At 33.1% G+C, this 17,688-nt stretch overlaps 1 protein-coding gene across 1 annotated transcript in view; it reads left to right on the top strand.

The window, feature by feature from the left end:
* Positions 1-1,444: 1,444 nt before the first annotated feature.
* The window catches only part of LOC120426583 (insulin-like growth factor-binding protein complex acid labile subunit), a 222,694-nt gene continuing 206,450 nt past the window's right edge, over positions 1,445-17,688 (top strand). Inside the window, exon 1 of the mRNA XM_039591372.2 lies at positions 1,445-1,886. The gene's annotated coding sequence lies outside the window, so the exon portion shown is untranslated. The remainder of the gene's footprint in view (positions 1,887-17,688) is intronic.

A 17,688-nucleotide genomic window follows, 5' to 3' on the forward strand; every position in this document is an offset into this window, starting at 1 on the left:
TCATTCAATCAGCAGTTCGGGTAACGACGTGTCCCTCCAACAACAGGACTCTTGGTGAATGCAACATTGATTCGAATAATCGAGGGTTAAAAAACACGTAGTCTGCTTTGTGGGGTAGCCATCCAAACCCATCATCGTCACTGCTGGAAAAATCCATACAAAATCCAAACACAAACTAGGGGGTGATTTGGACATTGGGGTAAAATGGGGCAATTCGAAGTTTTTTTTCTTAAAAAGTATAAGTTTTTTAAAGATGCATTTTTTAAATCAACTTGAAAATTAGAAACACATTTAAAAAAAATTAGAGTTTAAAAATAATGTTTTATCTGTCAAAAAATATCATAAAGATAATGTTCACCCCATTTCACCATTACACCCCTAAACCAAAAAACACACACCACACTCTCCGTTGAGGAAACTGTGTTTACTTTTTAAATTAGGGGTTGAATCATCGCCGGTGCAAAAAAAATATCGAACGACGCATAAATTTATGCTACTGTGCCACCGCGCGACCAACGACCGACCCACTGCTGTCGGGGTGCGTTGTTTATGCTTTAATGCTGTGACTAACATTTAAGAAAGAGCGGGAGAATACAACTCGCTCTCAGTTGGAGAGACTTTGAGCGTGCGAATGAATTTCCACTCTCACAAGCTGCAATCGCTCTCTTTTCCAGAATTTTCACGTGCTCGGCACGTTGTGGACGACGTTTTGCGATGTTTTTTTTCCGTTTTCTCTCCGTGCATCCATTCTGCGTTCTGGAGAAGGGGTTCATTCCGGAGCGCGGTTCTCCCTCGAATAAAACAATCAGGTTGTGGACGCGTCGCGTCACGTCGCCCAAATCAGTTTATGCTCGGCAGCGATCGCAGCTGGATGCGTTTTTGGGATTGGGGTTTTTTCTCTCTCCGTGCGTGTCGTCGCGTGAATGTTTTTCTCCGTGCGTGATTGAGAGCTCGCGAAAATCGTGGAAGATTTTTTTTCCTCTCTGTTCGTAATCGAATTATGCCGAGGGGGTTGTGATGCGATTGTGGTTTGGGAATAAAGGTGCGCTCTGTGAGTTTAAAGTTTTTGTTCGAAAAAGGGGACGGCGAGCAAAAGTGATTATTATTTTCGATTATACTGAAGTTGGCAGTGAACCGCGCCAGGATTAAAAATCGAAAGGAAGAGAGATTAATGCATGCTGTGAGGTTGATCCGGCAAAAAAGAGGGAAGAATTGCTAGCAATAAATCAGGATCAGCGGAGGCAAATCAACGGAACGGCTGGAGGACGACGACTTGAGTTTGAAGTGATTATTGGATTAACGGTGATTTGTTTTGGTTTCAACGAATAATGTAGTTTTGAAATGTTTGAAAATTGTCCAAACAAAAAAGGTTAATAAAAACACCTCAAAAAGGAGAAGACAACAAAACAACAAAGTTAAAAGAAACAAAATTCAAAAAAAAAATCGTTAAAGGAAGCAAAGTGTTCTAACGGAAAGGAAGTTGCACCAAAATTAAGACGCAAAAAAAAGGAAAATAAAAAGTAGCAGCTGCTGCGATGTAATTCGATAATTGCTGATCGGATTAAAGGGGAACCCCCTCTCTGGTGAATGAGTAAGGGAGTGAGAAGAAAATATCAAAACGATAAGGATAAAGGAAAGCATGAATGAGTGAAAGGCAGTGATGATCGCCACCGCCGCAAGGGGAAAGTGATTGAATATGAAATGTTACACCAGCACTGCTGAAAAGGAAGCCGCAGCAACATAATACCGGTGCTGGGCGATTTATGTGGGAGAATTTAGAACAAGTGATTTGTTTGGGTGGAATAGTGTAGGCGTGTATTGTTGTCATTATTGTGCGCCCCAGGAGCAGGGAGTTGGGGACCGCAGGCCGATTTATGTTTTACAAGGTATTTATTGCGTTTTAGTGTCATGACGGGATTTGTGTGTGTGGGAAGGTGATTTGTTTTGATGGGTAGGTGACAAGTATGACAAATGTAAGCAAGTAAGGAGCTTAGTCTTTGTTGTTAAAATCTTTGAGCGTGTAATATTTTTATTTTTGGTGTAGCTGGTTGTTTTTTCTCAATCATCATCCTCTTTTTTAATTTCTAAGCAAAATGTAAAAATTGTCATTAAAAGTTTTTGGTTGCATTCTATTTCAAATCAAAAAAATATTTCAAAAACATGGTGAATCAGTTGTAAATTGATTTCAAATATATTTTTCAAAGTTTACACATTTGTTAAAAAAGTGATTTTCTCTACTGGAATCTGATAAGCACCCAGTTTTAAACTCGTGATGACTTGAAAATTTCTACTCTTTTCCACTAAAATAACTTTAACATTTTGGAGATATGGAACATTTATGCAATCAGGGCCAGTATGCAACATATGCAATTTTAACAAATTGTTTTTTCCCCTTTAGGCTGGTTTCAATTTTTTTTAAATTTTTTTTACCCCCCCCCCCCCCCCCCCAAAGTTTGCCCGAAAAATCAGAGGGCAAAAAAATATTTTTTCACAAAACTTAAAATTTCAATGGAAATTAAACTACAATCAGCTGAAATCAATTTAAAATGCATTCCCCTGCGTTAAGAATAATTTTTAGCATGTTTGGGTAGATTTAAAAATCTTGTGAATTTTTGATAAAAATCGCAAAATTTTTGTTTTCGTCAAATCTTACATTTTTTGAAAACTGTTGATTGCAAAACAACTGAACTACAAAGCAAAAAATCCGATGGTAAAATCGCATGCAAAAGCATGCACATCACCTTCGTCAAAATAAACACACTGCATGTACAATTTTTGCAAACACAAAAAAATTGCAACCGGCTGGATTCAAACCCAGCACCAACAATAAGGACTGGTACCTTAGCCCGCTCGGCCAACGGACCGATGAAAAATGGGTAGGATAAACGCATATATGAACATGACATTTCGGTCAAGTAGGTTTCCTATACTGATGGGCTACACAGAAAAAAAAATATGTAAATTTACACAGCACGTAATTACTGTTTCTTTTGTAAACTCACTCAATGTAATGTTGAAATATGAAGTAAAAAGTAAAAAGTCATGGAAATTACTCCAATGTAAATCTAAATCTAATGTAAATCATGAATCTAATGGAAAGGTTGAGCATGGAAACACAAATCTGATGAATTTCTACCCGTCTCGGCAGCGGTAAGCAGCAGTAACGCTGAACATCCTACCCGTTGTCCGTTTGATTCCAGTCCAGCGTTATTCCACTTGGCCGTCGACGAGAAAGCGTTCCCTACCTGTGAAACAACTTTTTTTTTCATTTTAAAATAGAACATAGGCCACACCCTTTTCTTACTGCAATCCAAGTCGAGCTTCTCATTCCCATTGGTCAATCAGAATTAGTGTGAATTTCCAAAAATAACGTAAATTTTCAAAACTAATGTAAATTTCCAATGAATCTAATGTAAATTTCCAATGAATCTAATGTAAATTTCCAATGAACCTAATGTAAATATACATCATTTATCATGATACCTTTTGGCAGGGCTGCGGAGTCGGGTCATATTTCAAACGACTCCGACTCCGACTCCGACTCCGGCTTTCTCAGATTAGCCGACTCCGACTCCTACTCCGGCTCCGGCTATCAACAAATGGTTGGCTCCGACTCCGACTCCGACTCCGGCCTACCAACTCTAGCCGACTCCGACTCCGACTCCGACTCCAGCTTCCAACAAATGGTTGGCTCCGACTCCGACTCCGACTCCACATATTTCAAGTGTTTCAAAAGATAGTTAATTATTTTTAAAACATTGATAAATAGGAATATTTAAATACTCGCTAAGCGTCATATTTTTCTCAAGAAAAATAATTTCGAATCACAAAACGGAAAAATGTTTCTAGGTTACAAGTTTTAAACGTTATGGAAACAGAAATAAAAAAAAATCTTCAGTTTTAGAGGCATTTTGAGAAGGACAGTTTTGTAAGTAAATTTGGATTTATTTGCTTAACCTCAAATTTGCAAATAATGTATTCAAAGCTAATAAATCAAAATATCAAATTGTTATTTTTGAATGAATAATTAAAAGAAACCTGGCCTTAACGATCTATTGAACATAAAAATTCAATTTGCTCACTTTCAGGCTGACATTTATAAGAAGCACAGTGACTTGTTTTTTAAATGACAATTTTAAACGAAACATTTTTTTTGTATTTTTTTTAAGACGTACATGGACATCACGCCATGGTTGAAGGAGATTATTATTGCAAATCAATGTATCTAAACAATTTCTTCGTGGAAAGGACGCTTGAGAGGTCCTTTTCAAATATATGTGACATAAAAATTATTTTACCCTGGAAATTTTTAATTTATTTTAATTTTAAAATTAAAGATACATTAAAAATGAGGCGCACGATACTTCGTGAATCTTCACCTAAAACGAAACATGATGAATGATCTTGCGCCTCCATCAAAATATATGAAAAAAGTTAAAATATAATAAAAAACAAATATCCACAAGTAAAATATTTTCTAGGTCACAAGTATTTCATTTTTTTTTAAGGTACATTGATTTGCAATGATAATAACCTTCCGTCATATTGGCGTGGGACATACAGTATGAAAAAAATCTTACCGGTTGATAATATTTTGATTTAGTTTTTTTAATAATATTCGAAAAATAAATTAAAATCCTATATTTTGTTCTGTACATTTTTTATTAGTTCATTTTTGTACTGAAATCTTGAGATTTGTTTAACGATAATTTGCAACGGTATCAAAATAGTTCACCTAAAATCAACATCAACATCAACATTCAATGATTATTTCAAAATTAGTTGCACCTCCTTTTGATAATTTTTGTTAGTTTCAATTATTTTAAATGCAACACTTTGATTTTCTTGTACTCAGTTATAAACAAAATGCGCATGTTGAGTTTCAAGTAATACAATGTTATTATCGTTGATTATTTGTTACTGTCAGTGACTCTTTTTCGATTTCCAAAATCAGTGATTACTATTTTTAATCTTTTTATGTATCTCGTAATTTTTTTTCCTAAAAAATGATTAAACTTAAAACCTCCAAGTCATTCGCTATCGGGGTAAAAGATGACTGTGTGTGAACTTTCTTCAGAAAGAACTGGATAATATTTGGCCAAATTTGAATTGAAGGGGCATATAAATATAGGCAAAAGGAAGAAGTCAAGAATCAATTAGATATGTCTGACTACACAACCAATATTTTTTAAATTATGATACTACATACTTGGGTAAGAGGTTATCACTTAGTGATTATAGTGAAATAACAAAATAAGAGCTTTCCAATCACAATAAAAAGCTTCAAAACATAATGGCATCTGATAAATCTTTAAAAAAATGAAAAAAATGCTTTGCGTCGCCATGCACCATGCCATGCGAAGTAAAAAATAATTAAAAATGTAAGAAGTTTTGTAAATTATGCTGTTATATAGGAAATACTGAACAATAATAAAAAAATATTTTTGTTGAATTTAAGATAACTCCGACTCCGACTCCGACTCCGGGTTATCAGAAATCTTCGGCTCCGACTCCGACTCCAACTCCAGCTCTTAAAATTTAGCCGACTCCGGCTCCGACTCCGACTCCAGCTGTTCGAGTTTTGACGACTCCGACTCCGACTCCGACTCCAGGTCCCCAAAAAGACCCGACTCCACCGACTCCGGCTCCGACTCCGACTCCGACTCCACAGCCCTGCCTTTTGGAACATAGTAAATAATGTAAATTTACAGGAATATTTTTTTTTCTGTGTACATATTTCAGGGTGGTAAAATCACATAAAATTGCATAAAATAATGCAATATTTATTTTACACCCAGGCCTTTTACACGCAGCTGGATTACTACTTTTTTAGCTGTGTAGGGTAAAATGCATTTTAAAACACTTTTTCCATGCAAATGTTCAAACTATGGCTTGTTATTTCAATATTCATGTTTTTTGCCCCCCCGCCCTCGATCCCGGCCAGATCCGAGGGACAAAAACTTTGAAAAATCAATCAATGGTAATGTTTTGAAAATACTGAAGACATCTATATTGAAAATTTTAAAATCTTGGACTTGGAATTAAAAATAGCAAGATTATTTTTTTTTGTAAAGGGTGGGCAATTTATTGAAAGTTTAATTTCATAAAATTGAAAAAAAAAAAAAAGAATCAATATTTTCGTGAAGTATTTTTGAATAACTGCTATTATAAAAAATAAAATAAAACCTTGAAAATGTATGTATCTAGAATGTTACACTATAACTAAAGTGTAATCTGACTTTCTATTGCAAATCTTGCATCAAAACATGATTTTTGAAATCAAGTTTGACAATAAGTTTGCCGGAGACACCAAATCGATCAGATATTTTTTTTCTCAATAAGCTCGTTTGTATAAACTTATGATGCAAGATTGCTTATTATGACGTTGGGACACTGCATTGACAAAGATTCTTACACATAAAAAAAACAAGATTTTAAATATCTTTTTAAAAAATTGAGAAATTCTGATGCCAGAGAGTCGATTGTACTAACATTTGTCTTCAAAAAAATTAAACATCCTAAATTTCATGAACTCGCAGAATTAAAAAAAAACAGTATAGATCTTTTAAAATTGTTTATCAAAATTAGGCTTTTAGAAATATTTTTTGAAGTTTTTGTCAACCCTCTTCCCTTTAATATCGGCAATCAAAATCGGGGGGCAAAAGAAATATTTTTCAAAAACTTTCTACGTAAATTTAAGTGCAATCAGCTGAAATCTATTTAAAATGCATTCCGTGCGTTAAGAATAATTTTTAAGCATGATAGGGTTTGTTCAAAATTCTTTTGAAGTTTGGGGAATTGTCGTTTAATGACAAGTTCCGCAATAGGCTTTTTTCCATAATTCATTTCCAAACAATTTGTTTCATCAAAATGTTGAAATTGTGGCTAGGCTATTTCTAAAAAGTTTAGTTTATTTCTATAATAATCATCAAATTCCACCCCGCTTCTAAACGGGCTTCGATCTGAAAATTCACCAAAAATCCATTTTGCACCTAATTTTTGATCTTTAAAAAACATTGGTAAGAAGAACTATTAAAATTTTACATAATTTTAGGGTTGAAAGTTTGACTTGTTTTATGCAACTTTGCCAATGTTTTTGAAAGTGTCATATTTTTCTGAGGTCAACCTTGGCTTTGTGTTTCACTAACATTTCCTATATTTTTTGTAAAAATAAGTAAACAGCAATTTTTGTTATGTCCCAGACTATGCCTCTGGGCATTTTTTAACAATTTAAATGACAATGGTATCGTTCTATAGTTAAAAATGTGAAAATTATGCAAAAAATTTAAAAAAGTTACTGTAGAAACATGATAAAACTTAAAAGACAATAAGTAATGATAGGAGATGGTAGAAAAAGTCAAATACTACCTGAAACAAATTTAAACTAAACAAGATAAATGCAAGATAAAAAAAAACTTTAAATGAAATAAGAAAAAAACATAAAACAAGCAAAAATAAGTTTTTCGTAGAACAAAAAATGCTCAAAATGGTCTGCTGAACACGGGAAAAATAAAAATTCTCTTTTATGACTAAAAGACATTGTTTGGAAAAACTAATCATACAAATTGGTTTCTTTTGACTTTAACTAGATTCATCAAAATTAAAAAAAAAAAAAAAGAAAAGTCAATCTGCAAAATCACAGATAATTCCTCCAAACTGACTCAATTCAACCCAACCCATTCAACTCAAATCTCTCTTCAAATGAGAGGAGCTCAATATCTGGGACGGAAACAAAAGCTCAACCCATCCCTATCAGCGCCGGCACGTGTTCCGATAATCTGTTCGTCGATTCCATCCTCCTGAAAGTTGATCCCCCTCTCCAGCGTTGAGCTCAGCTTTGTGTCGCCAGCTGGACTGTCTGCTATTTAGCATTTTTAATTCCGCAGCCCCTTTCGGCGCGTGGTGCCATCATCACCCGGTCTCATGGCCAACTCCGGACGACACGGACTTTTCCAATTTCGGAACCGGTTTTTGGTTCACAGCAAACACAAAAAAAAAGCAAAAACCATTTGAATGATTTCAATTTTCCCGAGCGTTACATTTGATCCTTCGCCGAAATGCGTCCGCTTTTCATGCTCAAAATGGCGGAAGATGGGAACGTGATTAAAAATTTGGGGAATTTTCGGCCCTGGGTTATCGCCGCACTATCATGTCCCGAGTCTCTTCGGGCGCCAGTTGGCGTGAATTGATGTTGGATTTTGGGGGAAATTTTTCGAAATGAGATTCCGGTTGATTCAACAAACTGCTGGAATCATTCGGTGGAATCCCCGTCAAGCAAGAGTTTCATTTTAATTAAACCGATGGAAATGTTCAAAACAAAAAAATTTCAACAACTCCCGCTGAAAAACATGACACGTTGAATGAAATGTTCCACGTGACTGGCAGCGAACACAAGTAAAAAAACACGACTCATCACCGGCAGCAGCTGAAAATTCAAACTATTTTCTCCCACGCGGTGAAGTGGCCGACCCCTCCGCGAGTAATTATGCTCACCTGGGTAGAAATAGGGGAGGGGGTGTAAGTTCCTGTCCAGGTTGCAAATTACACCCATCCCCTATCCCCCTCTTTAAAACAAGGAAAAGGATGTGCTCAAAGGGTGGAAAAGTGTTGAAAACAAGTTGAGGATGGGTGGGAGTGTGTGTTGAGTTTCAGGTGCACTTGAAGTGCAATTGTGTGCAGGGGCAGTGCAATGTTTTTACAGTATTCCATGCAGAAAATGTGGCTCCTAATTGCTCGTAAGGGGAATGCAGTAGCAACATTGTTGAACTGTGAAGGACACTTTGAGTTGGAAAACTCTTGGAATAAAATTTAACTCATATGATTAGGTACTTTGAACTATATTTGAATGATTTCTTATCCTGTACACATTACCACTATTAACTTTTTATCAAATTATTTTTAAAAGGTTTACAAATTTTCCGCAAAACTTGCCTCTAGGCGGGATTTGATCTAAATATTCACCGAAAATACATTTTTCAACCGATTTTGATTCCTCATAGAGCAATAGAAAGCAAAACTCTTAAAATTTTAGAAAATTAGCTTAAAATGTTTATGTGATTTTTTCAATGTTTGATAATAATAAAAAAAAATCATAGTTTTTTTTAACTTTTTTTCCTATATTTTTAGTTAAAATAAGTATGTGGTACCTACGCATTTTTTACAATTTCAATCAGGGGTGACCAAAGTATGGCTCGCGGGCCAAACGTGGCCCGCGAGGTGATTTTTTGTGGCCCGCGGACCCATTTTGAATGATCATGTAAAATGGCCCGTTGACCACTTGTAATGTTATTTTATACTTTTTCAAAATTAAAGTTTATTTCAAACTTTGCGTGCATCTTTTTTTCATTTTTTGAAAATAAAAATCTTATGTATTATTAATATTTAGACACAAATATTTTGTTCAAAAATCTTAACATTAAAAATAACTTCACACGTTTCGATGTGAGTGAATCTAGTAAATATCGTCAAAACTTTCATCAAACATTTTTGTACATATTTATAAAATTTCAAATTTGAAATCTTCAATAATTGCAAAAATATAAGTATTCTATATTAATTTTAAAGTCATAACGGTCCTTTTGTGAATTGACCCTCAAACTTACTTTGCCCTTAGGAACCTTCCCTCGGGATTCGAACTCATGACAGTGGGATAAGGAATCTGATTGACTACCATCTGATTCAGGCAGGCAAAATGTTGATTATTAATAATTTGCTCGAAAAATCACGGGCAAAATTTTTTCTAAACATCAATGGAAATTCAAGTGAAATCAGCTTAAATCGATTAAAAATAAATTCCACTGCGATCAGAATCGTTTTGGTGAATTTTCCAGGAATACATTTTTTTCGCTTAAATGTTTTTTGGTCAAATCTTACGGGTGCTCAAAACTTTTCTAAATTTTGTTTTAATTGAAGTGTTGAAATTCTGGCTCTCAACAATTTTTCATCAGTCACGCTTAATTTAAAGATAAAATTACGCCGTTATATATATTGATCAGATAACATGTCACCATTTTCGAGAATTTTTTTAATAAAAACGCAAGTAAATTCAGCTAAATACTTATTTTTGTAAATACCTACACAGGAAATTCTGATGTTCGTTTTCAGTTAAAATTTACTGAAAACTGCATTACTGAAATTTTCAGTTAATTTTTGTACCGTAAAACGGGGTGACTTTGATAGCCGGGGTGACTTTGATAGGTTTGCGATTTTTCCGCAAAATGAAGAGTACAATTAAATTACGTAAGGAATGGTTTAGAAACATACTGACCGTGGTAGAGAAGTGTTCAAAGTACCCCAAGAAGAACTTTTCATAAAATTTTGACAAGCTTGAAAAGTTAGTTAACTATAGTTAAGAAAATGTTGATGAAAGTCATTATTTTAAACTTCTCAAAGTGTCATGATTTTCTCAATGAACATATTTTTTAATCGGAAAACAGAATGCATTTTCGGATTCTTTGGACAATTTTCCACTAGGAGAAGGTTAAAAAAGTTTGTAAATAATAAATAATATGTGTTTTTGAAACACAATTAAAAAAAATCTCCAAATTTATAGGCAATTTCAGTTGAACAAATTTCACGTAAAATGTGAAAACTTGTGATTCTTGCCTTGAATTCAGTATAAAATGCAATATAAATCGATAATTTTATAAACAAAACTAGTTTTAACAAATTTCAGGCAAAATTCCGACTTTTTAAAAATTTTACCTAAAATTTATATGTATTTTGCTAAAAAGCTTATACACTTAGTTAACTAAATATAAACATTGATTGTTTTTCTTAAAAACTATATCAGCTACTTTAGTGATGGTACATTTAGCGTACAAATAATGTTTGAACATCTTAAATATGATTTTAACAAGAAAAACTATGACTATCAAAGTCACCCCGGAATTAAAACTAAGAATTTTTAACGTAACTATTTTTCTAAACATTATTGAAACAATTTTTTTTCCGAAATAGTGCATGGACTTTGTGTGGCCTACCCCAGTACATGTTTTAAAAATAATAATCTTGAGAAAAACCTTACTTGTTGGGAAATATTCTAAAAACAAATTGAAATCCTATCAAAGTCACCCCGGTTTACGGTATGAAGCTGTAAAAGTTTACTGAAATTTCAGCAAGTTTTCATTTACTGAAAATTTCAGTAGTGCAGATTTCAGTAAATTTAACTGAATTCAGTAATGAGAAATATGTGTGTACCTAAACAATAAAATCAACAATACCGATAAAAACTGCCATTTTGTGTTTTCTATTATTTTTAATTAACGAAAATGTTTAAAAAATAACAGACATTTAAAAAAAAGTTACTTATAGATGGATTTTCTAGTCTATACATTAAAATAACCTAATTATTATTTATAAATAACCTATTTTGTGTATTTAAAATTTGGCCCGGCCCCCAACAACTTTGAGCACCCCTGATTTAAATGATAACGTACAGAATATACAACAAAAAAAAAAAAATGATTCTGTACAATAATGAAAACACTAAAAAAATAAAATGTTATGCTGAACCAGCCTAAACTATACATATATAAATGAGAATTAATACACTGAAAAAATAAATAAGAATAACATAAAACAAGAGATGTAATGTGTAACTTCTAGAACACGGAATTTTTTTTTTGAGATAGAGGGTGCCATCGGCAAAATTTTAAGCTTTGATTAAAACTTTAAAAAATAGTTCACGCAAAAATAAACAAATATTTAATTTTACCCAACCAACTTCGAAAGACTAAGAAAAACTTATCTAACTTTTCTCAAAAAATAAACTTCTAGATGCTGTATCTTAGCACCAAACAGATTTGTTTATTCTAGAGGTGGGCAAAAAAGAGCGAGCCGCTCAAAGAGCCAGTCTACAAAAAAGAACGAACGAACCATGGCTCGCAAAAAAAAGAGCCGCGGTTCTTTTTGAAACTCCGGTCTTTTGAATGAACCGTTCCAAGTGGAATGATGTTTAAACTTTTGTCTATTTTGAAGATGATAAATATCATTGGTTGAATTTCCAACAAATTGTAGCAAGAAATTTGTTTTTGAGGATTGAAAATGTAATTTAATTTATACATTTTCTTATAGTAACATTTGTTTCATTTTAGCAGATATAAACGCAATTTTCTAAAATTAATAGCAATTTTCTTCAAAACTCTAGATTTAAGTTTGTGCTCTTTCCCCATGATTTTAAAGTGAATTTTCCCGTTTTTAGTTTTTTTTTAAAATAATGTCTAATAAAGTCTAATAAAAAAAACATCAAAAATCACACCATTCTTTAAAACAGCCTTTTCAACAAAATTTATGAAAGCGAGCGAAAGAGCCGTTCAAAAGAGTGGCTCATTTTAAGGAGCGAGCGAAAATGAGCGGCTCCTAAAATAGAGCGATTTTGCCCACCTCTAGTTTATTCTTTTTTATGTGGAGAAACTTTGTCCATATATTCCTTATCAAATTTTGAAAATCGAACCAATAGCTTCCGAGATATCGTCAGTTGAAAATTAAAGACTAGGTGATGCTTAGAAAAAATCATTTTCATTTTTTCGATTTTTTATGAACTTTCAAAGTTACGAAAGGAATTTTTTTCAGCTCTTCAATAATCAGAGTTTTTTATGACATATTTCGAAAAAAATGGTAAAATTGTCGAGAATATGTGTGTATGGCTTATTTATTTAGACTTAAAACAATTTTTTTAACGCATTTTCGATACTTTTTTTTAATCTATGTCCGACATTATTCACTATAGCTCAAAATATGTCTTTTTTAGTGCTCTAAAATATATTGAATAATTTAGAAAGTTAAGAACAATATTTTGAGAATTTACAATTTAGTAATAAAAAGTTAAATTTATAAAATCTATTTTTCCGTGTACCTATTTTTCCGCAAAAATACGCACTCTGAAATCTGCAAAAAACAAACGCAAAAATCATTTTTAGCATAATGTGTACAGAAGTGTTCCTGTAAGAATAAGCATTAATTTAAGTTTAACCCCTAATACAAAGTTTTAATGAGTTCAATAAAGTGAAATAAAAAAATCGTCAGTTGAGTTTTTTAACATCAAAAAAAAAAAAACACAAAAATAGTGCCATGTTCCGTTACTCAAGCGTAATTTTTTTTGGAACATGTCATTTTAAGGGAAATGATATGTTGTTCCTATGTTTATACATAACTATTTTTGTAATTGTCTGCTCTACAAATTTGTAGAACATTGCTACACTCTTAAAAATAATATGTAAAGTTAATTAAAAACGTTACATTTTAAATTGTTTTTTTTTTTTACATTTGCTTAGAAGATGATTCTGAGTCGATATGTATATGCGATAGTAGGTCGTGGAGGTGTAGTTACATAGTTCATTTTTGAATTGATTTCTAGCCTTTCCTCAGTTAGGAAACCAAACTAAATTTTTAATTTTCAATTGATTTTTTTTCTTCTAAACAAACTTACTCACAAATCAACCCTTTTCATAAAGCTAAAATTTGTAACAAAAAGCTCTGTCTCCACCACCACAGGAACCCAAAAATCCGTAACCAAATGCAGTGCAGCATCTTTTCCAGACCGTGAAACCAAGAAGCTCTCGGCCATCACGCCGTTGTGGAGTTGCATTCCCAGTCAGTGTTTTGTGCCACAGACAATAAAAATGAAATTAATATGCGGTCACGGTTGGGAAACTCGAAAACTGTCGTTCCCAATTCAAGTCAGCTTTTTTTTTTTGCTGTACTCTTACCAAGTTTAGTGGTTGGGTTTCCTTGGGGTTGCTTGCTACTGGAGTTTTTTTATTCAGTTTTTGGTGAACGTGTTTTATTTTAATTCTGCCCAACCACCACCACTCTCTGGAATATCTTTTTTTGTTGTTGTTGCAAAAGTGCATCAAATTACCACGTGTGTGCCGGAGCACAAATTTCACATTCCTGGGTTCAGGCCAGTGCGCCTGAGAATGCATAATTTTCAGTCCCGTGCCTGACTAAAACTAAATAAAAGTAAAGTTGAACCCGGAGGCTATAAAAAAGACCGAGCTTGCGAAAAAGCTCAGTTTCCACCCACCCACTTTTGAGGGGTGGGTGGTGGTTGCACACGATATTCTATGGGACCACAAAAGTCAGCTGAGGTGGGCAAGGGTGAGTTGGAAACTTTTTCTGAGGCGAACCCGAAAGCGAACCACAAAGCTGATTTTCCGGGGGCCGTTCACGAAAGCCTGGGACCACAAGTTGCTTCTTGGCGTTACTGTCTTTGCGTTGAAAGTCCGGGGATGTTTCCGAAAGGGGAACCGAAATATTCCAAGAAGGAAGCAGTGAGCATTAAACATTGCCCCCCATGCTCAGGTTGCGAGAAAATTGTATACGGTGTGGAAAGGGTTCCTAACTTTTTGTTCTTCTATTTGCCTGTGTGCACTTGAGAAAACTGCAACCGGAAGCCCTTTGACCCTTTGTTTCCCAACTTTGAAAAGGCCAAATATCACTTTTTTTTACCTTTTGGAAAAGTCAGGCAAGAGTTTAAAATTTGAAAAATAAGACAAAATTTCATGAAAATCATATTTAAAATCTGCAAAATATGTTACCAGATATCGTCGATTGGAATTTGGAGACAATATGGGCAAAACTTGGAAAAACATTTTTCCATGATTTCATTCTTTTCAATGATATTTTCACTAATGTTCAAATAAGCAAATTGTTAGGAATTTTCCAATCTAATTGATAAAAAGTTTTTTTTTGAGATAGACGAAAAAGGAGAACTTTTTTTTAAATTTGCAAAAAAAAATCAAGAAAATAAGCTATATTTTTAGATTTTTTGTTTTTTTTTATATGTTTGAGTTTAAAAAGTGTTTGCCTACACCAGTGGTCCTTGCGGGCCATTTTCATAATATCGCTGATCGCATTTGAAACATATTTCAAAATTACTAGAACTTGTAAAATTTGAATAGTTTGATAGGGTATTTTTCAATTGATTGATTTTTGCATTTGTTTTTCTAATGGTTTTCAAGTTTAATTGAATATTTTCCAAATTAAATTTGTAAAAAGAAACATTCAAAATTTCTTCAAAACGCATAGTACGTTCCACATCAAGCCTTGCTTTTAATTAATTTATTTTTGTTTAAAAATAACATTTTTATTAAGGACGACACTTTCATATTTTTAAAGGTTTTTGGAAAGTTATTTTTATTTAAGCTTAGTAAACATATTTGGATTGATCTTAAAACATGTTGCTGATCTCTTCATATGTTTTTATTAGAATGTATACAAACAAGTTTTTGAGACAAAATATTTTTTTAACACTTTCACAACATTTTCCAATTTTAGAAATAAAAAGTCATGGAAATTTGATGTTTGCTTGATAAACAAAATAATTATTCAATCATGTTAAAATAGTTATTAACGCAACAGTATACTTGAGCTGTTATGACGTTGTGTTGTTTGCACGTCTACCCTCATTAAAATTTTAAAGTTTAAAAAAAATATTTTTCGACCCCTATATTTCAAGGGCGTCATAAAATATGAAAAAAAAATGAATAAAAGATTGCTTTTTATGCGTTAATTTATTTGAAAATTAAAATAAGGTAACTTTATTTGATGTTTTTGATCAGACAATCCAACAAATTATAATTCAATTTGATAATTATTTTTCTATTACCAGGTTTAAATTTTTATCTAAAGTTATAATGTTTAGTCATCATAAATATTTTGATATATTTAACGTAAAATTGTGATTAAAATTAAGATTATTTTTTAATGAAATTTTATTTATTTTTTCTACCATCCTTGATTTTATTTAGTTTTGTGGTCTATTAAATGATTTTGTGTAAATTAAGATTGAATTTTATTGAATCTTTTTAAAATAGTTTTCTATGTTTTCATAACAAATCTAGACATTAAATTGCAAAAAAAATTAAATTACAAAAAAAATTAAATTAAGAAAAAATAAAAGTAATAAAAAATAGAGTTTAAACCAACTTTTAAAATAAATTATTAAGTCAATTTTTTTGGTTTATTGATTTAATGTTTATATTTTTTGCTTTTATTAAAATAAATTCCTATCAATAAAGTACGTTCATGATTTCATTATATATGCCATTTTCTGAGCTGTCAACTTTGCGTATCGCTTGCCAAACTTTTTTAACCTATAAAGCTGAAATTTGGCCCAGATTAGATGCTTTGATTAAAATTGGCAGGAAATGCAACCCGATTTTACTTTTAGTTACTTTTAGATAAAAAAAACCATATTAAGAATCTTTGTTTTACCAATGGAAATGAAAGTTAATCATAAATGTTGATCCATTTACACACAGGAAATGTTGTTGGGCCACTATGGTCCAAAAGTTGGCTTATTTTGTTTATTTGATCATATCAAATAATTTAAAAGATAATTTTATCAAAATTTAGTATTTGAGACAAAAATAATTAAAGATAACTATGAGAGACACCGAATCGATTAAAAATGTCCTTCACCAGTTACAATAACGGTAAAATTTGATCCTGAAAAGATGAAAGCATTTGAAAGAAATACTTTTGTATGAAAATATGCGTTAATTGTTAATTTCAGAAAATTTCAGATATGCTTTAAACAAAAAAAATCTCTAGTACGAGTTTCTTTATACATATAACTTTTAAGGATAACATATTAATAATTTCTATACACAATTACGTGGTCCTACAATTACATGTTTTCCTTAAGTCTCAATTACCTTAGTTTTGCCCTTATTTTTTGTAAAACAAAACATTTTGTGTCAAATGGGTTCCATCAGTTTGATGAACTTCAGCCTTCACAGGGTTAATAACCGCCAGGTTGAACTTTTCTGTTTACCCCATTACGGGCACGTGCAGGTGAAACCAAGACCCGTTTACTTTCTCCTGCCGGCAGGAAAAATCCTCCGGGATGAAAACCTTTTGTGGAAATGATGCTAATGAAGTTGAATGCAGTTCAGTGTGCAACGGTGGTGCAGTGAAAAGTTGGTCCTTCTCATTCGTGGGTACATTCTTTCAATTTCCCGCACTCGGTCAACTGGAAGACGTACTTTTCTGCCGAATGAACCGGGGAACCCGTACATTGGGAACACCTGGAGCGAGAATTTTACGTATTTGAATTTGAAAGGGGAGACGTTTCACTTCGCCCCCCTCCCGGTAACTGGAAGTGCTTAGTGCTGTTTTATGCGAAAAGTTGGCCAGGTACTAACTTTCTCCTGTTTGGGAAGCGATGATGGTTGCAAAACGATCGTTCTGGGCTGGAACTGATTTATTCATTATTTTTAAACGTTTTTGAGGACAGAGTTGAGACTTTTGAAGGTTGCATTTATTCGAAATCAAAACCAGATTAAGTTATTTTTGTATGCTCATGGAAATAATTTAGAGAATTTCCAACAGCATTTTTTCATCATCTGCAAATGCCACCTGTAACTGTGTCATAGAAGCATTTCAATCGAGTTATTCCATAGGAGAAAGCTTTTCCAGGAATGCATCCATCATATTTTCCTCCCCCGCTTCAACTTTCCAGCTGAAACTGGGAAGTACATCCTGAAAGATGGATGTACGCTTTTTAATATCCTCCCTCCATTTATGGCTCTCCGAAGCGTCTCCGGATCAGAAAACTATTTCTTATCAGCACCATTCCCTGCGTTACACACGTGAACATACCCACGTGTGCATTTTCCATCCGCCCTCGTCAAAATTTTATAGATTTCCACATCATCGCTGCCGGGTGGGGTTCTCGTTGAG

This window comes from Culex pipiens, chromosome 2, assembly GCF_016801865.2.
Source record: "Culex pipiens pallens isolate TS chromosome 2, TS_CPP_V2, whole genome shotgun sequence".
In the NCBI taxonomy this organism is placed as follows: domain Eukaryota; kingdom Metazoa; phylum Arthropoda; class Insecta; order Diptera; family Culicidae; genus Culex; species Culex pipiens.